The 27,477-nt window shown below is 41.7% G+C and overlaps 1 protein-coding gene and 1 long non-coding RNA gene across 2 annotated transcripts in view; one reads left to right on the forward strand and one right to left on the reverse strand.

Annotated features, from left to right (window-relative positions):
• Window positions 1-323: 323 nt before the first annotated feature.
• LOC141500730 (uncharacterized) lies at window positions 324-27,007 on the reverse strand. The gene is made up of 3 exons (XR_012472018.1): window positions 26,781-27,007; window positions 22,093-22,375; window positions 324-20,961 (listed from the first exon to the last, which is right to left on the reverse strand). It is a non-coding gene; the product is annotated as an uncharacterized LOC141500730 (long non-coding RNA).
• TBXA2R (thromboxane A2 receptor) overlaps window positions 26,589-27,477 on the forward strand; it is a 46,250-nt gene continuing 45,361 nt past the window's right edge. The window contains exon 1 of the mRNA XM_074204144.1: window positions 26,589-26,671. The gene's annotated coding sequence lies outside the window, so the exon portion shown is untranslated. The remainder of the gene's footprint in view (window positions 26,672-27,477) is intronic.

The raw sequence follows: 27,477 nt of genomic DNA on the forward strand, positions 1-27,477 counted from the left end.
GGAGGGGAGGGGAGGGGAGGGGGGAGACTTCCCTCCACACCCAGCCTCCTCTAGGCTCAGAGAGAACTACAGCTTTTCTTTCTCTTCTCTCCCCAAGGGGCGGGCAGTCTCCCTCCAGTCTGTCCCCAAGCTCCCAGAGTTTAAAACTTTAAAAAACACACAATTTTGGGGGGTTTCATTTTAAAATTGTTTTAAAACAATTTTATTATTTATTAGTATATAAAAAATTTAATTGTTTTAAAAAATATTTTTAAAAGAAAAGAAGGGAGAATTAATTCTCCAGCCCCGTCCCCCCCCCCCCCCCCCGCTGGAAAATTAGGAAACCAAAAAAAAAATTGGCCAATCAGAGCACAGACAGCTGGAAACAGCTAATCCAGACACCGAGACAGGACAAAGACCTACAATTTAAGTCCTGGAGCCAATCCTCCCCCGTGCTCCGTGCACAGGACCCCGAATCTGGGTTCCGGGGTACCTTCCCTGGGGAGGCTCTTTGGGGGAATGCTTGGGAGGCAACCCCCCCTCGCTTTAGGTCTCTTAGGATGTTTAGTAGACTGCACCTGCAACAACCCGTTCGAGCTGGGCTCCCCGGGATGGGGACTTGGACCTGACACTCTAGTCCCCAAGCTTCCTGCCTTGGAGGACCTCGCACCATGGGTTTTCATCGTTCAATCACTCTATCTGGCCAACACCGAGATCTCCGGAACCTTAGAGATCCTCTGGGGGCCCGTCAAAAAGAAAACAGGGGCTGCTTGAATTCCTCCTGTTTCTGGTGGGGGCAGGATATTGTGAATCCCGAGGAGCCCGCGAATTGTTAGAAATGAACCCCCAAATTCCCTTCTCAAAGTGGGGTGATCTGGCTCCTGAAAATGAAAGGCTGGAGAGACAGAAGAATTACTTATTTATCTTATATTTCCTGCAGGAAATGTGAAGAGTACAATGACTAGCAGCATGTGCAGTCTTATATATGGTTTGGAAAGCCTTTTCCCCTCCCTTCAAAGCCAAGATAGGTCCTAGTCATCAGGGGTACATCCGTCCTATATATCACCCCTTAATATATTCTGCCTCCCTCAATCATAAGGCACCAGTTATGTTAATGAGCCTCATTCATCACAGAGGGTAAGTTAATGTGCATGAAGCTTATTAAGCATGTGTGCTTGTGACAGGTCAGAGACACCCCCCCCCCTTGACTCCCATCCCAGTTTGAGCTGGTTTAGGCACAGGTGCCTTCTAGTCATGCTTAAAGAAGTCTGCCTGTTCCATTATTGGTCAGGGTCATTTTTGTTTTACCTTTCCTTTCCCCTTACTTCCACATTCCTGCATGGATGCTTGTGCCATCTGACCCAGGTGTAATTGTGATGTTCTGTTCTAAGTTACCTGTGGCTCTCACCAAATGAAATATCCTGTGGAAACCTGACACTCAGCAATTTCTCATACAATGAATGCAAATAGCAATTGTTTTGGGTTTTTGTCTTTTTTTTTCTGGCTAGAAACTCTGAGGGTTTTCCCTTCATATTCTTTTTGGGAAGGCAAACTAGGCCACCTTACATAAACCTAGCCTTTAATCACTGAGTGAAGCATTGCCTCAGATAAACTGAGACTGGGAAAGACCTTGGCTTAAAAAGGTCAAGACCTCCCAAATCATCTTGTCAATAAACTTCCATGGAAGGTGTAGGAAAGAGTGAGCCTGGTGACTTTGAATAGTCCTGACTCACTTAAATCCAATTCACTTCCAAGTCTTAGATCCAATTAAATTCCAAGCCAAGACATCACCTTTCTGGTGTTATTGGCCCTCCTCAAGAAGTAAAAATAAGGGGCAGTTAGGTGCTGCAAGTGGATAGAACCAGCCCTGGAGTCAGGAGAATCTGAGTTCAAATTTGACCTCAAATACTTAGCTATGTGACTTTGGGCAAGTCACTTAACCCCATTGGCTTGCAAAAGCTCCGCCCCCCCAAAAAAGATGGAAGAACAATACTTACCATCTCATAATGTGTTCTAATATTTTGCTAGGATCAAGGCAAGCTTACTTGTCACGTTTTCAAAATGCATTTTAAAGAGGAGGAAATCATTTGTCTTTTTCTTTTTTTTCAGTTAATATTATATTTCCCCACCCACCCATTACATGTAAAGGTAGTTTTCAACATTCATTTTTGTAAGATTTTGAGTTCCAAATTTTGCTCCCTGTCTCTCTTCCTTCCCACCTTCCCCAAGATAAGTATTCTGATATAGGTTAAACATGTACACTAATATTTTCCCCCAATTACATGCAAAGATACTTTTCAGCATTCACCTTTTGCAAGCTTTTGAGTTCCACATTTTTCTACCACTCTCCCTTTCTTTCCCCCTCCCCATGTCAGCAAGTATTCTGATATAGGTTGTACAATTGTGTTTAACGTGTTTATGTTTAACATATTTCCATATTAGTCATGTTGTGAAAGAAGAATTAGAGCTACAAGGGAAAAAACATAAAAGAAGCTTTAAAAAATGAACATACTATGCTTTTCTCTGCATACAGACTCCATAGTTTTTTCCTCTGGCTATGGATGGCATTTTCCATAAAGGTTTCTGGGAATTGTCTTTATGTTCATCATGGTTGGTTTCCTCAGGATGTTGTTGTTAATGTGTACCATTTTCTGGTTCTGCTCACTTCACTCAGCATCAATTCATGTAAGTCTTTCCAGGCTTTTCTGAAGTCCACCCATTCATCCTTTCTTACAGATCAATAGAACTCCATCACATTCATATTCCATAGCTTGTCTAGTCATTCCCCATTTGATGGTCATTCCCTCAGTTTCCAATTCCTTGTACCACAAAAAGAGATGCTATAAATACTTTTGTACACATGAGTCTTTTTACTCCTTTCTTATCATCTCCTTAGGATACAGACCTAGTAGTGGTATTTCCAGATCAAAGAGTATGAACAGTTTTATAACCCTTTGAGCATAGTTTCAAATTATTCTCTAGAATGGTGATCCGTTCACAATTCCACCAACAATTAATGTGCCAGTTTTCCCATATCCCCTCCAACATTTATCATTTTCCTTTTCTGTCATTTAACCAACCTGATAAGTATGAAGTATACTTTAGATGTATTTCAATTTGCATTTCTCTAATCAATAATGATTTAGAGCATTTTATATGACCATAGATAGCCTTAATTTCTTCACCTCAAAACTGCCCATTTATATCCTTTAACCATTTATCATTTGGGGAATAACCTGTATTTGTATAAATTTTACTCACTTCTCTATATATTTTAGAAATGAGTACTTTATCAGAAACACTAGCTGTAAACATTGTTTCCCAGCTTTCTGTTTTCCTTTTAATCTTGGTTGCATCGGTTTTGTTTGTGCAAAAACCATTTTAGACTTCTCTTTTAGGTCCTGGAGTCCCTCTTACATTCCTGAAGATCTCTCAGAGGTCAGCTACAGCAGTTCAGCAATCATACCTTCTACTTTCAGTATATGAAGAAGTAATTTGTCTGGAACTCTATTTCCTTACATTGAGCTTCCACTCCCTACTGCTAAGTTTTATTCTATCATTCTCCTTGGGAAAGAAACAGTAAAAACTTAGGGTTGAGTAGTTCAAACTTCTACTACCATAATATCATACATCTAAGTGGTCATATTTCTTCTTTGATGCCTCAAACTAACTTTGTTTTAGTCCTTAGAATTCATCACTACCTTCCATATTCCTGACTTTATTCTTAAAGGAACATGTTAGTATTCTTCTGCTGTAATTTGTCTTTCCTTCTTACATTATTGTTGTATTATTGCTGTTGTTGGTGTGGTTGTTATTCAGTCACATCCAACTCTGTGTGATGCTATTTGGCATTTTCTTCACATCCAACTCTGTGTGATACTATTTGGCATTTTCTTGGCAAAGACACCAGAGTGGTTTGCCATTTCCTTCTAAACAGGATTAAGTGACTTGCCTAGGGTCACACAACTAGTTAGTGTTTGAACTCAGGAGCATAATTCTTCCTGATTTCAAGCCTAGAACTCTACCCTAGCTGCCTTCTCTCTTACAGACAAGTCCTTTTTAATATCTGAGTTGGTTGATGGGTTTCGTGTGAATTGCTGTTAGTCTTTTTAGCCAACTTCTTCTTTTCCTCATCGGAATAATTTTAACTTGCATCTTCAGAATTTCATTCTCAAGAGCTTCTTATGCCCCTTGAGTTGACTGCAAGAATGACCTCCTTTTGCTTTCTCTGAACCTCTTGAAATCTGTTCTCACAAAATCTAAAATGTCTAAGACGTTAGCTCAGTTTTTTCCTTTAAAAATAATTATTTCAGGGGCAGCTAGGTGGCGTAGTGAATAAAGCACCGGCCTTGGAGTCAGGAGTACCTGGGTTCAAATCCGGCCTCAGACACTTAATAATTACCTAGCTGTGTGGCCTTGGGCAAGCCACTTAACCCCATTTGCCTTGCAAAAACTAAAAAAAAATAATTATTTCAAAAAAAATAATTATTTCACAAAGGGGTCATATGCCTCTCTATCAAGGCCCTTGTCATTTTTACTTATCAGTTCTTCTGTTTGGGTTAGTATCAGGTCCAGAATAGCAATACTACTTGTCATATTTTCCACCTTTAAAAGATTAAATTGTCATTATAGAAAACCATAAATTTATCAGCTATTCTGCTTTTGGAAAGAAAAAAAAGGGACAGCAGAAGATATGTGGATTGTTTAAGTTCCCTGTGGCTCCTATAGTAGGTTTGCACTTCAAATTTGTGATCTCTTTTCCAAATTCCCCATATAATAATAATAATAATAATTAATAATAGCTAACAATTACATAGTGTCTATTACATGCTTGCTAAGCTCTTTATAATTATTATCTCATTTATGCCCATAACAATCCCAGGAGGCAAGTACTATTATTATTTCCTTTTTTACAGATAAGAAACCTAAGACCTAGGGTCACACAGCTGATAAGTATCTGTAATTGGATTTGAACTCAGGTATTCTTGACCCCAATTCCAGTGCTCTATACCCTATGGCTCCCCTTGGTCATTCTTCTGTCTAGCTGGTGTCTAATATGCAACACTGGGGATAGGGACTGAGCCTGTGATTTCACTGGTATAAGGGGATTCCCAGGTGAGCTACCAAGGAAGGTCAGCACCTTTTCTGCAATGCATGGCCTTAGAGAGTTGGAAAGAGCATTGAGATGTTAAGGTCATACCTCAAGACTTGAACCCCACTCTCTGACTCCAGAACCTACAGTCCATCTGTGATATCATTCTGCCTCCCCTTCTGTTGGACTATAAAGACTACAAGGATGGGATCAGAGGAGAACAAATGTGCCATCCATGGAGAGTTGGGAAGCCTTCAATACCACAAGAGTAAACAGGCAACAGCAGAAAAACGATATGACTCTTGGAGCACCAGAAAATACTTAGCTCATCTAGTGATGTAGGGGAGGGTCTCTTAGAATTGGGTTAATATTCCATCTCTCTGGAAATCCCCAGCCGTGGATTCCTAGTCATCCCAGATCCTAGCTTGATTGTCCGTGGAGTCAACTTTGAGTCAGGTGAGACTGTTATTGTCGTTCTTATTACCATTGTGTTGTTATATTACAAATGAAGTTAACACTATTAATGATAACAATAGCCTTTGTAGAGTGTTTTAAGGTTTGCAAAACACTTTATAAATATTATATCATTTTATCCTCACATCAAACCTGGGAGGATGAGGAAACTGTAGCAAATAGGGTCAAATGACTTGCCCAGGGTCACACAGGGAGAAAGTTTGCAAACTCAAGTTATTCTGATTCCAACTTTATCGCTCTAATCATCGTACCACCTGAGCATTAATTACACAGAATACAGATTGAATGTCCTGGACACTGTGGAGTTCAGTCTTTATATTTCTCTTGGATTCTGACAACTTGTTGTTCAGTCATTTATTTGGTTCTGACTCTTCATGACTCTTTGGACTAGAATGCATCAATGCTTGTCCATGGCATTTTCTTGGCAAAGATACTGAAGTAGCTTGTTATTTCGTTCTCCATTGGATTAAGGAAAGCAGAGGTTAAGTGACTTGTCCAGGGTCACACACCTAGTAAGCATCTACAGCTGGATTTGAACTCAGACCTTCCTGACTCCAGGTCCAGTGCTCAATCCACTGAGACACTTAACTACCTCTTGACAATAGTTAAGTCCTTTCCAAAACTGTACTTGACACTTTGATAAACACAATTCTCTTTCACTTGTAGAAAATCATTATTAAGTCAATTAGATTAACCCACCATATAAACTAGCTGAAGGCATCCCTAGTTGTAGGCTTTGTCCTTCAATGGGGATGAGAGAAAAAAATACCTGGCTAGAATTCCCTCATTGATCAAATGGAACACTGGAACAGTACCAGCAGCCCCTCTGCAACTAGTGAACATATTGAAAAGTCAATAAAATTGTTTTCTCCCCATCTCCTTTTGGAATTTGAAGCCCCTTCTATTAAATTCTCAGGTCTCTTATGAACCCAGTCAATACAGCTGGGTAACTTCCTCTAGTGATGTTCAGAATATAGCTATAAGCTCAGAAAGTTGTCTCTGAGATAAAATAGCTCTAGAATGATCAATATGGTGCAGTGGGAAACTCACTGGTCTAAGTCAAGAGAAGGGAGGAACTTGGACAAATCTCTTTCACTCTCCAGGCTTCTTCCATCAAATTAAATGGTTAGGTTAGATAGTCTGGTCTCTTCCATTAGAATGTCACTTCTTTGAGAACAGAGATGCCTTGCTTTTCTAATTTTATCTCCAGTGTTTAGCACAATACCTCACACATAGGATCGAATAAAACTATCCATTCCTCCATTACTTTGTTCATTCTTCCATCTCCAAGATTCTGGTTCCATTGATGTTATAAGCAACCCAGAGACATAGTAGAATCTGGGATGACTACCTAGGAATAATATTCCATTGAGGATTGCCAGAATATTAGCCCAGGCCCTGGGAAGTTGGTAAGACTGTAGAGCCTGCTTCTGATGATTATATTGGGCGGGTCTCAGAAAGACCTTGGAGCATGTATAGATGTTCTGTAACTGGTTGCACTCAGTGGTTAGAAGTCTTTGAATTGGCTATGCAGGAGAAATTAGGGGTGCCTTCCAAAAGACACCAATGACCAGAGCCCAGGTCATTCTATTGGGCCATTCACTCCTGTTTTGACTCCTTGGCTAATAGTTTCCAGAGACAGATGTCATAATGGCAGAGGCTTTAGACCTTCTGTCCTACTGAGGCAGATATGGGGTCCTTGTTCTTTTCTGGTTTACATGGAGATTTAACTGGAGGCTCTGACCTTGTGAATTTTGAAAAGTTAAGAGAGTATGCTTCTGGGAGTTCATGCCAGCCTCAGCAGTTATCTCAGTATGGAAGTGTTGAGGACCAAGGAAGGAGTGACCTTCAAGACTCAGCTGAGCAATTAGTTGGGTATTCATCTCAGTCATGCCACATTTGGATGTAGAACCAATTCCAGGGCATCAATGTTACATAGCAACTGTGCTAAGATTGAGTGTATTCCCCCCAGAGTTGTTATTACTATGAGTTTGAAGTAAAATTTCTTCATAAAAAGCTAATCAACGAGAAGTGCTTAAATGGAACTGGGATGTTAGTTATTGATACTATTTAACAATGGGAGGATCCTAACCAATGGCTTTCAATGGCTTCTGTTGCCTGTAGAATGAAATGTAATTTTATCCTGATTTCCAAAGTTCTTTTCATCTTTCCAGTTTTCTCTCCCATGACCTTCCTTTATATATTACTAGATATTTCACTAAAATTAGAATTCAATATCTGAGCACTAGAACAGGTTTTCCTCCTTTCCTCATAGTTAAACACTCTTCATTTCTGCCTTTTATATTTCTTCACTTCCTCAAAACTCAGCTTTGGTGCCTTCCAGGAATAAGGAGGTGATTGAGCCTCTCCCTGTACCCTTCTCTGGCCAGATCATATACAGCTGAAGTTCGGGCCAACACAGATTAAGAACATTGATACGCTGGAGCATTTCTAGAAAAAGATGACTAGCTTGAGGTAGGGCTTGAGTTCTTATTGAGTCATTTCAGTCATATATAACTCTAAGTGACCCTATTTGAGGTTTTCTTGGCAGAGATAGTGTAGTCTTTTGCCATTTCCTTCTCCAGCTCATTTGACAGGTGAGGAAACTAAGGCAAATAGGGTTAAGTGAGGATCGCACAACTAGGAAGTATCTGATTTCTAGAATTGTACTTAGGTCCTCCTAAATCCAAGGCTGGGGCACTATCCACTGTATCACCATCTTGCAATGGTTAGACTGGAGAAGAAAAACTTGGGGAAGAAGAGAGAAGTGTTTAAGAACTGCTGATATCATGCAATAACAAATAGAAATCTCTCCATTGTGTTAATGGTCACTGAGTGGCACCAACTTCCTGGAGGGGGAAGATTCACATGCTTTGTAGAGGTCTTAATATAACTGATATGGCACAAAGGTCCTGAGTTGGGAGGGGACATCCCTCTTGGCTTAATATCCAGCTCCATCCTGCAAGGCATATTACTTGACAGACAAACCAGAAGGAGCTTTTTCAGATCCCACCTTCTGATAGTGGAATTATATAAGAATTCCTCTCGAAAATTCTATTTTGGGGTTAAGTCTTCTAGCCGGCCCCATGCACATCTGCATAATCAGCAAGTTTAGAAAAATCTTAATATTTGTGTATGTTAATCTAATTCTATTTAGTCTTTCATGAGACTAAACTCTTGAGGCTAATGTTTGTCCCTTATTAGGACAAACACTGGAGATTAACTTCATGTTATTTTAATTCTTTACTAGATGGCCACATTTATGGAGGTTGTCAGTATTTAAAGGGCTATCATATGGAAGAGGGATCCAAGTTATTTATTGACCACAAAAGAGAGAAATAGGCATGATTCGAGGAAAATCTTTCTAACAATTAGCATTGTTCCAGAATAGAATGGATTGAGTCAAGAAAGGGTGAACTCACCCTCACTGGAAGTCTCAATGAGATAACCATGGGTGGAGTATGTTATGATGGAGATTCCTTTTGAAAATGGTTTGAACTCTAAGGCCTGTGAGTTCTCTTCTAATTTAAAGTTCCATAATTAGATTCCCTTCAAATGAATGGTCATTTTTTTAAAAAATATTTTTTTTCCAATTACACATAGCTTTCAACATTCATTTTTGGTAAGATTTTAAGTTCCATATTTTTCTACCCATCTCCCTTCTCTCTCCTCTCCCCTACAACAGGGAGTAATCTAACATAAGTCATACATATACAATCATGTTTAACATATTTCCATACTAGTCATACTGTGAAAAAAGATCAGAGCAAAAAGGAAAAAAATGAGAAAGAAAAAAGCATAAAACAATTTTTTAAATGAAAATAGTATACCTTAATCTACATTCAGATTCCACAGCTCTTTCTCTGGATGTGGACGACATTTTGGTTGACCACTTTTTACATAGGTTAGACTAGCAAAAGACCTTCATGAACCAAAGATGGTAGAAGTGGTTTGTAGACCTCTGAGTGGCAGGAAGGAAAAGGAGCTTACCTGGAGAAGACCAAGGTCAAGTGGTGGCCACTTTGGCTGCTATAGAAGTCCTGGCTGGCCCTTGAGGGAGAGCAATTACCTTTGGGAGTTGAAGTCTGAGTTAGGCAAAAGGTCTTTGTATATGTACATACATGTATTATTTTATTCTACATGTGTATACTTTTTGCAGATGGTAAAGCTGAAGTCAACAGAAATGGGGAGTGTCCAGTAGGCGTGTGTGTGTGTGTGTGTGTGTGTGTGTGTGTTTGGGAGAGGAGGTTGAGCTGTAGATGAGGAAAAGAGGAAATTGTTGGTGGATTCTGATGTGGGAATTGAGTAGTGGTAACAGTAAAGCCAGGATTTTTCTAATGAGCCTTTTCCTGTTCTTAGTAAGAACCCTGTGTCCTTCCAGCAGGAGGCCAGACCCTTCTCCCCAGGAGGCTGCCTGTTTTTCCTTGTTATGGACATTCTGTTGGCTTGGGAAAAGAACAACAGATGACAGCCCCATCCTGCTCTCCCACCTCAGCTCCATGGAGAGGCTGACTGTTGTGGGTGCTGTCCCAATCCAAAGGTGTAAAAGGTAAGACTCTGTTCCCCTTGGAGAGGGCAAAACTTGGCTTGCTGGAAGCCTAATGCTTCCAGCCCTTCCTAATCCATGCCGTTAGCCATGAGGATACCCCAGGGAGTCTTCCTGTTCAGCTACCTCTTCCCCATCTGTGGCTTCACTACCACTAATAATAGCTCAATTTCCTTTCACAACCCCCAAGATACAGGAAGAATAAAAAACCACAGCTGTATGGACATCCTGAATTCTGTTCTAATTTCAGATAATGTGACCTTTAGAAAAGTCTAAAAACAATGTGACTACATGATCCACAAGGTACCATATCCACCTTTTAATCCCCTGTATCACTATTATCTTTAAGAAATTGGAATTTTTTCCAAGGCCTCTTCCTGAAGCAAAGAAATGAAGATGATAAGGAATGATCTAACAGAAAGAGACAGAACATTCTAAGACACATGCATGTCCTCAAATCCTTCCCTCTTTTACATATCAATATCTTTGGTGATGGCAGATGGCCAGGAGTCTCAGGACCCCACATTCTATGAAAAATTGAAAGTGATGGCTACCTAAAGGGTAGAAGTGTGTTGTGGAGAGACTGAAATCCATTAAAACTAAGAAGGCCCAGGGCATCTATAGGGCTGGACACCTGATGACAGAGTTATAGGAATACAGGGATGAGTTATAAAAGATGGGCAAAAAGGGATGTATTTTAGGGAATACCCATATCACAATCATAGCTCCATTGGAGCTCCTCAATTTTTTTAAAAAAATTTTCCAATTACATGTAAAGATAGTTTTCAACATTCATTTTTTTTAAATTTTGAGTTCTACATTTTTCTCCCTCCCTCCCTTCCTTCTTTCCCCCTCCCCTTGACAGTGAGTAATCTGTTATAGATTATACATATACAATCATGTTAAAAATATTTCTGTATTAGTCATAGTGTGAAAAAAGAATCAGAACAAAAGCAGAAAAAACTATGAGGAGAAAAAATATAAAACTGATTTTTAAAAAATGAAAATAGCATACTATGGTCAGCATTCATATCCATAGTTCTTTCTCTGGATGTGGATAGTATTTTCCATCACAAAGCATTTTAGAATTGTCTTTGATCATTATGCCAATACAAAAGGCTTAATCTATCATAGTGGATCATCACACAGTGTTAGCAAGTGGAAAAACTGAGATCAACTAAAGTGACAATCATGAAGTTATGCAGCATGTACCTTAGAGAAATGGGTCTTGAGGCATAGCATCCTCACTTCAAGTCTAACTCCCTACCCATGTGTCTCCAGAAGGGACACATAACAGCAGAAATGGAGGCAGTCTTCCAGTAAATTGGGAAGGAGAGAGAAGAAATCAAGGAAGAAGAACCGAAAAGAAACCATAGTTTTTTCCCCCTTTGTCCCTTGGTGTTGATGCTCACACCGGTGCTGCCCTGGAAAGGTCAGAGTGTCCCTAATCTTGGGATTTGGTTTCAGATGGTAGCCACATGAATAAATCATCACAGAACCACAGATTCTTGAATCTGAAGGAAAGCCCTCCACAGTCCAACCCTTAGGAAAAAAGCTTCCAACAAGCAGAAAAGCCCATGTCCAATGACCTAAGTATCCTCTGATGTTGCCTCCTGACCCACTGGGATCTCATGGAGCAAAAACAGAATTAACATTTAGAGTTCAGGAACAGATAGGTGGTACAGTGGATAGAGCACTTACCCTGAAGTCAGGAGGACCCAAGTTCAAATGTAACCTCAAACATTAATAATTACCTAGTTGTGTGACCTTAGGCAAGTCACTTCACCCCATTGCCTTGCAAAAAAAACCCAAAACAAACAAACAAAACATGAAGAATTCACTGAAAAATCAATAAATATTTGCTATCCACTTCTGTGCAAGGAACAGAGTTCCTCAGTGAATTTAGAAAGAAAAATACAAAGAGGATAGCTAGGTGGCACAGTGGATAGAGCACCGGCCCTGGAGTCAGTGGTACCTGAGTTCAAATCCGACCTCAGACATTTAATAATTACCTATCTGTGTGGCCTTGGGCAAGCCACTCAACCTCATTGCCTTGCAAAATCCTAAAGAAAAGAAAAAAAAAGAAAGAAAAGCACAAAACAGCCTCAAGCATCAAGAAGCTTCCACTCTTCTGGTATATACAACTTGCAAACAGGTAAGTAATTATAAGATCATTTGAGTTGAGCAATGGTATTAACAATGAGGAGAAAGAGGAAAGATTTCCCACAATAAACAGCGTAAGATCTGAGTCTTGAAGAAAACCAATGATTCTAAGAACAAGGTGACCCAGTGGATAAAAGACAGGACCCAGAGTCAGGGAGATTTGTATTCAAATCCAGCCTCAGACTCTTACTAGTGGTGTGAGTCTCAGTAAATCACTTAACCCAGTTTGCCTCAGTTTCCTCATCTGTAAAATTAGCTAGAGAAGGAAATGGCCAATTACTCCAGTAGCTTTGCTAAGAAAACCCCAAATGAGGGTCAAAGAGAGTCAGATGCTACTGAAATGACTGAACAAGGATTTTGCAAGGTAAAAAAGATTCAGGAAAAGTTCTCAAAGCATTAAACAACAATTATGCAAAAGGAGAAGGAATGTTGAGTTCAGGGATCAGTATTAGGAGAACACATAATGCTTGAAAGACAGCAATATGAAATGTCTGAAAAGTGGGTTAAAGTTATCTTTGTGGCCAGAGTGCTGGCATTGAAGGTTTTGAAGCAGAGGAAAATGGTGTCAGAGGAAAACTTTGACAGCTGGGTCCCATTGGTACTCCTTGGAACTGAGGATCCAGGAACCTCAGCATCCTACAAGCTAGCTGCAGCCTTGACCTTCCCAGCTCACTCATACCCTCTGCCCCGGGGCCCTTTTAATTTGATCATAGAGCAAAGAACTCCAAATCTCCATGTAAGGAAGTGCTCCAGTCAGCCATCTCTTCATTTCCCCTCTGGTTGAACTTTTCTGGATTTTTCCTACCTTCACTCTTCCTCTTCTCCTCAACTCTCCTCCCTTTTTCAACTTACCTTTATGTGTGGTCTTCCTCTGTTAGAGTGAAAGCTCCTTGAAGACAAGGATTGGCTCTCTTTTTCTTATTTTTTATCTCCAGCACTTAGCACGGTGGTTGGTGCTTAATAAATACATTTATTTATTAAACAGCTAAGTGGCACAATGGGCATGAAATGAGAAAGACTCATCTTCCTGAGTTTAAATCTGGCCTCAGTCACTTGCTAGTTGTGTGACCCTAAGCAAGTCACTTAACGCTGTTATCCTAAGTTTTCTCTTGAGCCATATGAGCTGGAGAAGGAAATGGTAAAATCACCCCAGAATCTTTGCCAAGAATAATCCAAATGGGGTCATGGAGATTTAGACATGACTTAAACGAACAAAAACAAATGTTTATTGACTGACTCACTGGAAGATGGATTGGAAAGTGGAGAGACTGAAAGCAGAAAACCTATTAATAATGGTTTAAATAGTCCAAAAAAGAGGTGACAAAAGTCTAAACTGGAGTGGCAGCCATGTGAACAGAGAGAAAAGGTCAACTGTAAGAAAACTGTGGGGGTAGAATTATCAGGGCTTGGCAACTGATTGGAGATGGAGATGAAGTCTTGGTTTTAAATCTGGATTTCTGTAAAGAGGATAATGTCTTCAGTAGAATTAGGGAACTTTGGAGCAGAAGTGGGTTTAAATGGGAAGAAAACTGAATTCTATTTTGGACATACTGAACGTAGTTCAAGTGAGATGCTAATGGGAGTAACCTATTGATGATATGGGACTGGCATTCAAAAGAGAAATGAAATTTGGAGCTACATTTGTGTATATTTTTGTGCATGAATGCATATATTTGAATGTATGTATAAAAGTGTATATTATATGTGTATGTGAATACATGCACATGTATTATTGGATTCAAGTAACATATTGACATCCTTCCCAAATTTTCCATGGTTCTGCTCCAGCTCCCCCCACCCTCTCAACTGAGAAACTTGCTGCATTGAAGTCATTCTTGGAATTCATCCTCTTTCCCACATATCACAACGGTCAGAGGCCTTCTACCACTATTTCTTTCTTCACTCCTCTCTCACAAGAAGAAATGTTATTTCTTCTTGCCAATGGAAAAATGGAATGCCGAAGTGATACCCTTCCACCAGAGATTGCCCCCTTAATTATACCAGCTTGAACTAATGTTCAATTATTCCTTGTCTACTGGCTGCTTCTGTTTTCCTTGAAACATTTCAATCTCCCCCAGGCTCAAAAGAAATGCTTACTTGGTCAATCCATCCTCACTAATTTTCATTTCTTTTCTCTCCCCCCTTTGGTGACTTAACTACTTGAGAAGAATTTCTAAAATAGGTGTGTACTCTTCCTTTCTTCTAACTCTCTTCTTAACTCAAGAGAAACTTTTGTGGAGGAGTGTCTTAGACCTGGAGTTAGAAAGACCTGAGTTCAAATGTGACCTCTGAAACTTACTGCTGTGTAACCACAGATACATCACCAAATGTGTGGCTGCCTCAGTTTCCTCCACTATAACATGAGAATAATAAAGTACCTACCTCACAAATCAATTATTCATCTTCATATTCTCAGGCTCTCCTCCTACCTCTTTGACTACCTCTCAATTTCTTTTGCTAGATCTTCCTTTAAGTCACAAGTTAATCATAGGTATCACCCAGCATTGTTCAAGACCCTCTTTTCTTTTCCATTTGAATTTTTTTTCACTTAGAGATCTCATCAGTTCCTATTGTTTAAATGATCATTTCTATACTAATGAATCTTAGGTCTACTTATCCAGCCCTAACTTCTCTTCCATCTTCAATTGTCTATTAGACATTTTTTTTTAGCCATAGCACATCTTCACAAAGGCTTTTCTTTTTTGTTTTTGGGGGGAGTTTTTGCAAGATAATGGGGTTAAGTGACTTGCCCAAAGTCACACAGCTAGGTAATTATTAAGTGTCTGAGACCAGATTTGAACTCAAGTCCTTTTGACTCAAGGGCCAGTGCTCTATCCACTGCACCACCTTGCTGCCCCTAGACGTCTTGAACTGTTTATGTGTCCCATGGGCTTCTTAACCTCAACATTCCGATGATGAACTGTGAATGACTTAACTATTCTCAATGATTCTCAAAACAATGATCCAAGACAATTCCAAGGGCTTGGCAATAAACATGACGAAATAAACAATAAACAATAAATAAACGAAACAATAAATAAACAAAATAAACAATAAACATGATGAAAAATGCTATCCATCTCTAGAAAAAGAACTACTGGAGTCTAAATACAGATATAAGTATACTATTTTTCCACTTCCTGTAATTTTTTTTCAATTTTTTCTTTGAATCTGTGTCCTTTTTCACAACATGGCTAATATGATTGAACATGTATTACCTATATCAGATTGCTCAGGAAGAGACAGAATGGGGGAGGGAGGGAGAAAATTTCAAACTAAAAAAAAATTTCTAAATGAATGTTACAAATTGTAACCAAAGAAAAAAATAAAATATCATTAAAAAAACTCAAGATACCCAAGTGAACTCTTTTTTCCTCTCAAACTTTCCCTTCTTCCTAATTTCTCTATAACTATCAAAGGTACCATCAGGCTTATAACCTAAGTGTCATTCTTAACTCTTCACCCCCCATTCCAATCAGTTACAAAGTCCTACCATTTATACCTTTGTACCATCTATCTTCTACATACAACTCCCTTCCTCTGACAATGCTCCCCACCCCAATACAGGTTCTTATCACCTAATAGCCTGCTGGTTGATATTCCTGCTACAAATCTCTTCCCAAGTCAATCCATCCTCCATTCAACTGTCAAAGAAACCTTAAATAGAGGTCTGACCAAGTCTCCCCCACCCACCCATTCATTCAATTCCAGAGGTTTCCTATTTCCTATGCTCCTGTAGAAGCAAATAGACAATCATCTTTTTGGCATTCAGAGCCCTTTACGTCCTGACCCCCTTCCCACTTTGCATTATTCCAGCTTCCTCCCTCATACACATCCCCCCCTACACATACATATACTCTGCATTTCAGTGACAATGGAGTCCTTGGTTTTCCACATACAAGATATCTGTCACCCATCTCCAGACATCTTCACTGATTGTTCTCCCTGTCTGGAATTCTTTCTTTCCACCTCTCCACCTTCTGACTTTCCTCTTGTCTCCCTAACATCCCACTTTCCCAGTCCTCCTCTATCTTAGTGCCTTCCTTCTGACACTATACCCGATTTATCCTCTATTTATCTTGTTTGTACATAGCTGTCTTCCTCATCAGAATGGGGGATACTCAAGAAGGAAGAACCATCTTTTACCTTTCTTTGAATCCCTAATTGGGGCTACACAATGTCAGATAGTAGATGCTTAATAAATATCAACAAACTATCTGACAAGTTAAATGAAATCCCAAAATAAAAGCATACCATATAAGGATCTTTTGAAAAACTGGGAATGTTTAGTCTGGAAGGAGAAGGCTAAAGGGTCACATGATCATTGTCTTTAAATATCTGAAGGACTGTCATGGAAAAGAGGCATTTGAATTTGTCTGATTGGCTCCAAATGGAAGAACTCAGGACAATGGATAGAAGTTGCAGAAAGGAAGGTTTTTGGTTCAACATAGCAAAAAACTTCCTAACAATTAAAGCTGTCCAAAAGTAGAATGTGTTGCTTGGCTAAGTAACGAAATATTCAAGAAGGGACCAGATAATGAGTTCCTCACGTCCAAAAGCATCTCAGGAGAGGCTCAACCTGTAAAAGGATACTAAAGGTGGGCTTTCTATTCAGGAAATGAAGTGGACTGGATGCCCTCTTCCAGTCCCTTGCAAACATTCTGCTTTCAACGAGGTCCTCTTAGTCTGGTTGGGGGTGACTGACCTCAAGAGTAAGAATCCACTTTAATGTAGTTCTTGAAATTTTTTCAAAGTGTCTTCTCTACCAACCCATAAGATAGGAAATACATACTTTCTCAACTCTATTTTACAGCGAATCTAGACCTTAAATTAAATAACTTACCTAGGATCATCAAGTTAGTTGGTATTTGTGGTGGTATAGGAATTACTGGGTGTCATTTCTCCTAGACCAGAATTCTAACCAATACAAGACAGGGTGGGGTCAGAGAGGAAGATAATTCAATAGGTTTGAGCAGAAGAAAGCGGTCAGGGCAGGGTTCATTGGGAATGTGGGGTGTGAGCCAAACTGTAGGATAGAGAAGATTGAAAAGTAAGTATAGAGGAAAATAGCAGCAGCCAAGGTCAGGAGGGGGCAATGAGGCCAGAGTGTGAGTAATCAGGACTGGGATTATAAATCTTTTCTCTAATTCACAAATTGTTTGTTCTTGAAGAAGACCATGACAGCATGGAGGTGATACCATGATAGGCAACTGAATTGGATTTGAGTGAAGGGGCGTGTGCTAAGTCACCAGCCTCACTTTCTCCTCCAGAGTCATCTGTGTCCAGTGGTCAGATATGAATCAGAGCAACTGGAAATGGCCTGAATATGAGGCAATCAGGGTTAAGTAACTTGCCCAAGGTCACACAGCTAATGAGAGTCAAGTGTCTAAGGCTGGATTTGAACTCAAGTCCTCCTAACTCCAGGGCAGGTGTCTACCCATTGTACCACATAGCTCCCTAATTCACAAGTAGTGCAAGGATGAATGTGTGATTCTTTCTCTCTCCTCCCTGCCCTTCTCACCCAGGTGTTTGTGGAAACTGCCCTAGATTATTCGTAAAACCATACCTGGCTGCCCAGGAGGGAACTTAAAGACAATTAGTAGGAGAAGAGACTGGGCCCCTGGAACCCCTAAATTTAGCAATAAATACTAATAGAGAAAAGCTACTGAAACTGATGAGAGAGAAATCAAGAAAATGTAATAAGCCACCAATAAACCATTAAAAATACAACGACCTACCTGTAAGGTACTAGGGGCAGTGTTCCCTCTAGCCCCATGAGGAACCTTTTTTACCTGAGGCCTGGAGAATGCAAAAGTGTGTATGTATAAAAGTTATTTCAGAAAACAGAGGCTCTCTGGTGTTAATGATGTGTTCCAAGATTAAAAACTCACTTGGCTTTCCCAGACACTCTTGAAGCTCTCAAATCCCAAGGGCACAACCACTTGAGCCAGGCTCAGATCAGAGAGCAATGCTTCCTTAAGTGATAGACCACCCGGATCTCCTGGGAGGAAGGCTGCTCACTTTCTCCTGAAATCTTAGTTCAACTGCTCAGGTTTTTTTTTAGCCTTGTGAACCAATGAGCTTATACAGGGAGCTTGTGGCAAATCTCTGACTTGAATCTGGGATTTGGACTACAACCCAACAGAGATGGGGCAAATGGAGAAATGAGACAACTTGTTCAAGGTCCCAGAGCAAATCAAGACCAGAACCCAAAACTACTAACTCCTAACTCAGGTTATTTTGGATAGAATCAAGGGGCAGGACCATTGGTAGCATTCAAGGTGTATGTGTCCTACCATCATCACTAGTTGCCGGGGCAGAGGTCAGTAGGGACGGTTGAGATACCCAAATATCTCTACCCAGGTAGAGGGAAGCCAATACTAGCCATAGCCTTATGGGAAGTTGACTTTTCAGTGAACTTCCCAAGCTGTTTAAAAACACAGAATGACAGAAGACCAAAGTCCATCTTAGAGAGTATCTAGTCCAAATCCCTTATTTCACAGAGTAAGGAAATCGAAAAGGAGAAAGTTCCAAACATGGCTCTTTCCACTATACCACATTTTACCTCCTCCCCACCCAGGATAATAATTATAATAGAATATAGCTAGCATCCATAAGTCACTTTAAGGTCTGCAAAATTTTTTATATATGTTTTGTTTTGTTATTACATAGGTACTAAGTTATAAAATAGAATGTTGGGCCTATCTCATAGATTGTGAACATCAACTGAGATTATATTTGTAAATGATGATTGGAGTATAATTGTGATTGGAGTATAATCTGTACTCCATAAATATTTATTCCCTTCTCCCTTTTTGACATGGGCTATCTCATCTAGGCCTTATAATTGTATGGCGGTATTATCATTTGTTATTGATATTGTTATTATATTATTATTATTATTGTTGTTGTTATTTCCATTTTATAACAGAAAGAAATGAGGCAGACAGGGTCCCAAAATGAGGAAATGTTTGAAGCAGAATTTGAACTTGGGTCTTTCTGACTCCAAGCCAAGCTCTATCTATTATGTCACTTAGCTGCCAAACAGATTTTGGGAATCCCCAAAAAGTTACAGGTGACTGAAGCAAGAAATGGAAAGAGAGGCTCCCTGATAGAATAAAGAAAGACCCAGAGCGCCTAGGTAGTGCAGCAGAGTACCAGCCCCAGAGTCAGGAGTACCTGGGTTCAAATCCAGTCTCAGACACTTAATAATTAATTACCTAGCTGTGCGGCCTTGGGCAAGCCACTTAACCCCATTTGCCTTGCAAAAAAAAAATAAAAGAAATACCCAAGAGCACATAGTGGGGTTGGGAGACTGGGGAGTGGGGTTGAGCTCCCAGGCTTCCATGACTTGCTAAAATGTAGTTGGATTAATTTGAAAGAACAAACTTCAAGGAGGAAATGAAGGAGGAGGAGGCAGGAATATCATGATTCCTAATAATCCTAAACCATAATCATGATTTCTAATAGTCCTAAACCTCTCATTCATCCAACCTAGATTTCTATCTCCACCCCTGACAACCTCACCCTCTGATTCATCCCAAAGCAACAGAATCTATCATTTCTCTGGAGGAAGGCTAGGGCCAAAGTTTCTGGAATGAGCCCAGTGGAAGCAGGAGGGAGTCAGAGCCAGAGGAGCCAGAAAGGTTTAAATGGGTCTTGCTCAGGTGGAACCTAGACTTTCCCAACAACCAATCATCTAGGTTGACTAGGATTTGGATTTTCTGTCTCCCTCAATGATGGGAACCAGGCACAATTATGGGGTTTTTTTCCAACCAGCTCATAAATGAAGGCCAAGATATTACTCAGCCATGCCACACAACAAGTCGGTGGCATACACAACTGTGTCTGGAACCTGAGCCAGGGTTCCATCTCCCACATCATTTTATTTTCCCTGCCTTTTCTTTATCCCTCCCCTTGGTTCCTGAAATGGGATGACATCTCTGATCTCTTTCCCCTCTGGTATCTGTGTGTTCACAAATAGTTGGCAGCTTTCCCTCCTCCATACACCCTTCCACCCCCACCCCAACTCTCCTGCCAATAGACCTGTTAGGTTGATCCTTCCTTACTGCCTGCTCCCACACAATATACCCCTCATCCCCCTTAGAGAGAAGTTTTGTGGATTGGAGGGACAGTGAGGAGAGAAGAGGGGGCGACCATGGTCTGGGGAAATTTAACTTCATTTACAAAACTCTGAATAGGTGGAAGACTGAGTCACAAACCAAGGCTGAGCCTCTGACTCTGACCTTTGACTTAGTGACAATCAAGAACCCAGAATGAGCCAGGAAGACTGGATTAGAGAATATAAATGACTCAATGAAGTAAACTTGCACTGTTAGGAGACAGCTCAGATCATGGTCTTCCAGGGATAGATCAGGAATGCCGTCTTCCTCTACCAAGCTTGAATGAGTCTTCAGACTGCCCCCTACCACAAGATGACTTTGGAAGGAGGGGGCTGCTGTCTTCAAGGAGCTGAAGGAAGGGCTGCCCTTCTCTCTTGTTCGGATGAGCCTCAGAGGTTAAAACTAGGAGAAGTAGAAGGTATTCCCCTGGAAACTGATTTCTTCGAAATGAAGAGAATGGCTTCTCCATGAAAGCATCCCATCACTAAAATGGCAGCCTTGGGAGGTGATGAGTTCACCATCTCTGGGGAGTTTCAAATGGAAGGCAAGGTGATAGATCAACAGGAGAGCTGGTTGGAGAGGATCTATAGCATAAAAAGATTTTGACTCTAGAAAGTTGAGCTCAAATCTAACTCTTCTTTTTAGTCAAGTCTTATTTCCCTACTCTAGACCTCAGTTTCCTCATCTGTAAAATGAGTGGGTAGGGAGACTCTCTAAGTTATCTTCTGGCTCCAACACAGACTCTGTGATAGGCAGAACATACTCACCCACCTCCTGAATTTGAATCAATTCAGAATTCCTAGCTTCTTAAGATTTTGGAGTTCTTGAGGTAGAAGGATGAACTGATGGACCATTCAATCAATCAATAAGCATTTATAAAATGCCTACTACGTACCAGGGGAAAGAAAAGCAAAAAGCCCCATAAACTCCTGGCCTCCATATTCTAATCTAGTTCCCAAGCCCCAACTCCCTAGAATAAGTGGGGTGTGGGGAAGGAGACATGGCAAAAACTCCAGGCTAACTCTCTATGAGCCAAACCCTTTGGGGAAACAGCCAGATCTTTTTTATTCATTTCCCACCAAAGAGAGCAGCCCACCCACCCTCAAAGAAGCCAGGACCACAGATAATGCCTTATTAACAGTAGTAGGGTTCCAGGGATCAGGATTTTCCCAGGAGGAAATTTTCCCTTTTGACAGGAGGCAGTGACATCAGTCAAAGACTTGTTTTGCAGCCTCAAACTGCCTCCTAAGCCTTCCAGTCAGTGGGCTCCCTCTCCCCCCTTCTGCAAGAAACCTCAGCCAAGTCTGGCCTGTCAGAGCCACCCAGATCATCAATAATGTCAGGGGCCTCAAGGGATGGGAGCCAGGAAGTTTTTCTGCTCTGTGAGCCAGCCTCCTCCAAGCTCCCAGCACTGCTTCTGAAGCTCCTGCTGAAAAGTAGAAAATCAGGGGTTCCTCAATTCAGGGCTAAATGTTTAACAACTAGCTCTCAAAAAATCTCATTTTTTTTTTACTTTTAACTTTAATCTGAAATATTAATGTTTTCTCCATCACCTTCTTAAATCTATTCAATCAGCAAAATAATAAATCAAGTACTAATTTTGTAATGTTTGCTGATTTCCACAGTGTGACTGTTCCCACTGAAAATTTAGCAATCTGCTCTCAGAGCCACTACCAGCTGGTTGCTGCCCACCCCTACCTCTTCTAAAAAATTACCTTAATCTTGGCCTCATCTCTTCCCCTCTTCAGGCTTCCATTTTCAGGAGCTGGTCTTTGGGTATTGGAGAAAGTCCCAGAGCAAAATGACTAGCAAGGGGAGGCCCTTTGAAGATTGTTGAGGAAACTGTCCTGAGGGAGTGGAGTTTACCTTGGAGTCAGTGTAATTCAGGGGAATACTCCAGAGACTGAGAGTCAGAGGATGCAGATTGGAGTCCTGGCTGGGCCACAATCTTGTTCACGGTGTAAGACACTTAACCTCTCTGGGACTCAGTTTGCTCATCTGCAAAATGGAGAGGAAGGGATGAGAGAAGAATGGTATTAGGTGACTTCTAAGGACCCTTCTAGCTCTAAACCTATAAACTGAAAGTATGGATAGAAATGTTTTTGCTAATCAAAAAAAAATAGCAAGTTTTTTTTTTAAAAAAAAAGAAATATTTTTGTTTTTCTCTAAGGAAAAAATGTCCAGGGCAGCTAGGTGGCATAGTAGATAGAGCACCAGCCTTGGAGTCAGGGGAAACTGAGTTCAAATCTGGCTTTAGCCACTTCATAATTACCTAGTTGTATGATCTTGGGCAAGTCACTTAACCCCATTGCCTTGCCACCCCCCTCCCCCCAAAAAGAAAAATCTTCCAAGAAATCTAGGTTGTCTCAAAGTGGTTAGGCAGCTAGGGTAGGTAGTGATTCCCTTAGCACTGATGAGCTTTACATAGAAGCTAGACAATGAACTTGAAATACTTTGGCTAAATAATGACAAAACAGGACTCACTGGGAAAGACCCTGTTTTGGGAAAAGATTGAAGGGACAGCAGAGGATGAGATGCATAGAGAGTGTCTTAGAAATAACAAACTTGAACTTGGACAAACTTCAAGAGATTGTAGAGGATAGAAGGGCCTGGAGTACCAAAATAGTTTGAGTGAGAAATGAGAGTGCCCTGAACTGGGGTGATGGATTGCTATGAAGTGGAAAGAAGGGGACACTTACAAGAGATGTGATGGTGTTAGAATCAACATAACTGGTCAGCTAATTTCATCGTGGAAGGGGGAGAGGGGAGAGTCAATAATGAAGCCAAGGTTGTAAACTTGAGGGACTGGAAGGACAATGATGCCCTGAGCACAAATGGAAATGTTTGAAAACAGAGTAGGTTTGGAGAAAGGAAAGGAAAAGTCTGTTTTTGACATGTTGAGTTTGGGATACTTATGGGATAGCTAATTGGAGGTGCCTGACAGAGGACTAGAGTTCAGGAGAAAGACTGGAACTGGATATATACAACTGGAAGCCATCTACATAAAGATAATAGTACCTCTAGGAAGGAAGGTCAGAAATAATCACAGAGAAGCAGGATTGCTTCAAAAGTTATATGTTGATTTAATAAAGATTTTAAGAGAAAAGTGAGTTGTACATAATGGATTCATGATTTCATGTACAATCCTTGTTCTGTTTTACTAGATGTGTAGAAATGCTCATTTTACATGATGTTTGTTAAATTTGGAAGAATTAAACAATTAAATAGATTTGGAATTGATGAGATTTCTCAGAGTACAGTTGTAGAAGAAAGAAAGCAAAAGAATTTAGGGAGATGCCCACAGTAAGGGAGATGCAACACAGAATCCTAGGAAGTAATGGTGAAAGAGTTCAAAAGAGTGAATAACACGTAAGGAGTAGCCAGGAGAAGAGGATGATCCATAATGTCCAAAGCAGGGAAGAGGTCAGGAAGGATACTTACTGAGAAAAAATTGTCATCTAATTTAGAAAAGACATCATAACCTCATAAATTAAGAACGAGAATGGAAGTCATTGAGTTTAGAGATGGGGGAACAGGGAAGGAATTAGTAAATGGAAAAAAGACAGAATACTAGAAATAAAAGGGAGGGCAAGCTAGTAGAGGAGACAGGAGGAGATGAGAACAAGGACCTGGACAAGAAGGACCACTGGGGCATTGCTTTTCTATGCAACCATCTGCCTCTCCTAACCTGACCTGAAACTTGGGCTAGTCATCACCCCAGGCTGCACTCCTCAAGCGTGGGCCTCCCCAAAGAGCTTCCTGTTGTTGAGGTTTTATCTCCCGGATGCACCAGGCACCCCCATGTACCAGGTTCCTGCCTGGATCCAAGCCCAATCCTATACCCTTAGTGAGTAGACCCAAGAAGAAGAGATGGGCATATGCAATTGGGGCTGCAAGGGAGGGGTGAGGCCAAGAGAGGGTTCCCCTCCCATCAACCTGATTCTCCCTGGGAAACTTCCTATGTGTCCCTCAAGCTGAACTAGAATGTTAACCCTAGGGAGCCGGAGTGGGTGGCTGGAGCTGAGGAAGGAACCCTGGGAACCTTGTTCTCCCAGAGGGACCCAGGATGCAAACAGGTCTCTGAAGGGACTGAGAAATTCCCCTTTCTCCTATGGGAGTTGAAGAGTCCAGGTCCCAGATGAAGCTTGGATAGGCATAGCAAAGAAAGCTACTCTAGTCCACCCTACTCCTGTCCCAAACCTGAGTCAAGGAATAATAATGTTCTGTCCTTCCTTGTTGAAGAAGACCATGGCATCAGGGAGGTGATGCCGTGGCAAGCATGTGAACTGGGTGTGAATGAAGGGCTACTATGCTAAGTTCCAGCCTCACTTTCTCCTCTGAAGCCACCTGGGTCCAGTGGCCAGACATGAAAATCAGGACAACTGGAGATGGCCCTGGAGGTGAGGCAGTCAGGGCTAAGTGACCTGCCTAAGATCACACAGCTGGTAAGAGGCAAGTCAAGAGTCAAGTTGAACCCCCGCTCTCCGGAATTCAGGCTTTATCCACTGGGCCACTTAGCTGCCGGGGTCAAGGGACAGCTGGTTGGTGAAAGGCTAATCCTGGGGTGCCATCTCTGACCTTTGGTGGCTTGCATGCATGGTCAAGGTGACGTAAAGCCATCCTAGACTGAGCTATTTCTCTATTCTCTTTTCCCTTCTTGACCATTTCTGATAACCCTATTGCCTTCCTTAGAGAAGGCTGCTTCCAGAAGATTCCAGGAGATGGAATCTTTTATCTTCCCTCTTGCCCAGTCCTGGCTGCCCCAGTGTCCCCTCTTCTACATGCCCCACCTCATTCTAGTCAGTGCCCTTCTGCTCAAGAAGGGGGAGAGGGAGAAGGAGGGGCAATAATTTTACCTTCTTCAGAGGACATTCTACCTGCATTTCATTAGCCAGGGTCCCACATTCCTGGGTTCTCTATCTGGTTCTCACCTGAGGAGTTCTAAGGAATGGGTGGGAACAAGAGAGAAGGATAAATTACTTTCCTACTCAGGAGTCTGAAAGGTCTCTCGATCTAAGGATCCCCCCTGTTGGACTGAAACAGATACATAAACCTGAAGAGAAGATGGACCCTCAGGGAAATTGAGGCAAGCACAAAGGAGCAGGATTATGTAGACCCTTGTATACTGTAGAAGTTTAACAAGTGTTTATCGAGAGAGAGAGAGAGAGAGAGAGAGAGAGAGAGAGACCAAAGCAAAGACACAGATATAAAACCAGTGAAAGACAGAGACTAAGAGAAATTAAGAGATAAAGATAGAGGAACAGAAGCAAAAAACCAATACCCCTTCCCCTCTCAGCACAATTAGACAGGAAGGGGCTATTTATAACTCTCCCTACCCCTACCAACCGCTGGGAAGACGGAAACGACCCCTATTAACCTATGGGAGTACCCCTCCCTGCCAAGGCCAGGGGGTCTGTGATGGGGACTCTCCCCACCCAGACCCCATGAATACCACCCCACATCAAACACCAGTGTCCTCTTATTTCTATATGACCCAGCTGCCTAGCTTCTTAGGACAGCTCCCTACTAGCACCCCAAGCCCAAAGGAAGCACAACAAAGGTGAGGGGTAGGGGAAGTTGGTTAACTACGGATGCTTTTAAGGAAACTTCCTCCAAGTCACTCCTGCAGCCCCCTCTCATGAACTCCTGTGAGCAGCCCCCAACATCTTAGGCACAGCCCTGACCCCTCTTTTCCCCTTCCTTCCCTCCTCCTGTTGGCCCTATCAGTAGTAAACTCAGCCTGACTCCAGGAATGAGAGAACTATTTTTAAGCTTGTCCTGGCTCCATAGACCATCTCGGGCAATGGAATCTTTTTTTTCTGGGTTCCTGGGCCCTATTCCATCTGTCTGTTTAGTTAGCAGCCCCTCCCCTGGAATTTCCACCTCAGTTTCTCTGGGCCCCGGAGTATTTCATTTACAGGAAGAGATAACAAGGAACTAATTAGGCGTGAGAGCTTTTAACCCCATCTTCCTCTCCTCTCTCCCCACCCCCTGAACTGTGTCAGGTCCCCCCCACCCCAAAAACTGGCCATCTGCTTTTCCTGACTGACCCCTGACCCTGTCCAGAGAAAGGCTCCTGCGCCTGAAGGGGTTAACCCCCACAGCCCTCCTCCCCTTCTCCTCCCAGCTCCCTCTCTGTCTGTCTCTGTGTCTGTCTCTTCAACACTTTCAGTCATATCCGCCTTCGGGGGCACAGCTCCCCCAGCTCACACATCTCCAGACTGTGAAGATCTTTCTGATTTTCCCAGGCTCTCTCAGTCTGCCCTGGCCAGGCTCTCCAGATCCCCGCTCCAGGTGAGTGAGTTTCAGGTCCCAGGTTGAAGCTGATTTTCTCTCTCGGGATTTGCTGCCCCACCCCGACAACCCCCTCCCCTATTTGCCATTCTCTTCCCCATCCACCCACCTTTGGCTCCCCACTAGCACCACTATCATCGAAGGCAGTAGGATCTCCTGGCTGGACCGGTGTGGGCTAGAAGCTGCTCCCACCAGGACCCACCTCTAGGTCCAAGACGCCTGGCCCCTAGTCTAGCCTTTTATGGAAGAGATAGGAGAGGAAATTAAATCTATTGCCTGGGAAATGGGGGGTAAGGGAGAAGATGAGGTGGTCAATGACCCATGGAGGCTGCCCCGGGGATAGGCCTGGGCAGGGCTGATTCGAAACCTCTTGGGGAAATACAGAAACACCAGCTGCTCTGGCTTATTACATAGGCTGATTGGAATCATATGTAGGTTGGGTGTGACTGTGAACAATTGTATGAGGCAGAATTATGCTTGTGTACAATTTGTGGGACTGCAAGGGAATGGTCCATGTGAGATGGATGGCGGAGCATGATACCCAGTATCTATAATTGTAAAATTGTGTGACCATGTAGGATTGTGTGATGCGGTGGCTGTATCTGTGGGACAGTTTGTGGTTGTGTATCACTGAATGCCATTGTGTCCTGTGTCACTTGTCTACTGCCTGTGGCTAAATGTGGGACCCTTTTGTGGTTCACCCATCCATCACTTGCCATGCCTTCTTGAGTGTATGTTCTGAGATGGAGGGTAGGTGAGCATCTGGATATGTATACATGGGTCTTAGGACAAACAGTCGTATCAGT

Source organism: Macrotis lagotis, chromosome X (assembly GCF_037893015.1).
Source record: "Macrotis lagotis isolate mMagLag1 chromosome X, bilby.v1.9.chrom.fasta, whole genome shotgun sequence".
Classification (NCBI taxonomy): Eukaryota; Metazoa; Chordata; class Mammalia; order Peramelemorphia; family Peramelidae; genus Macrotis; species Macrotis lagotis.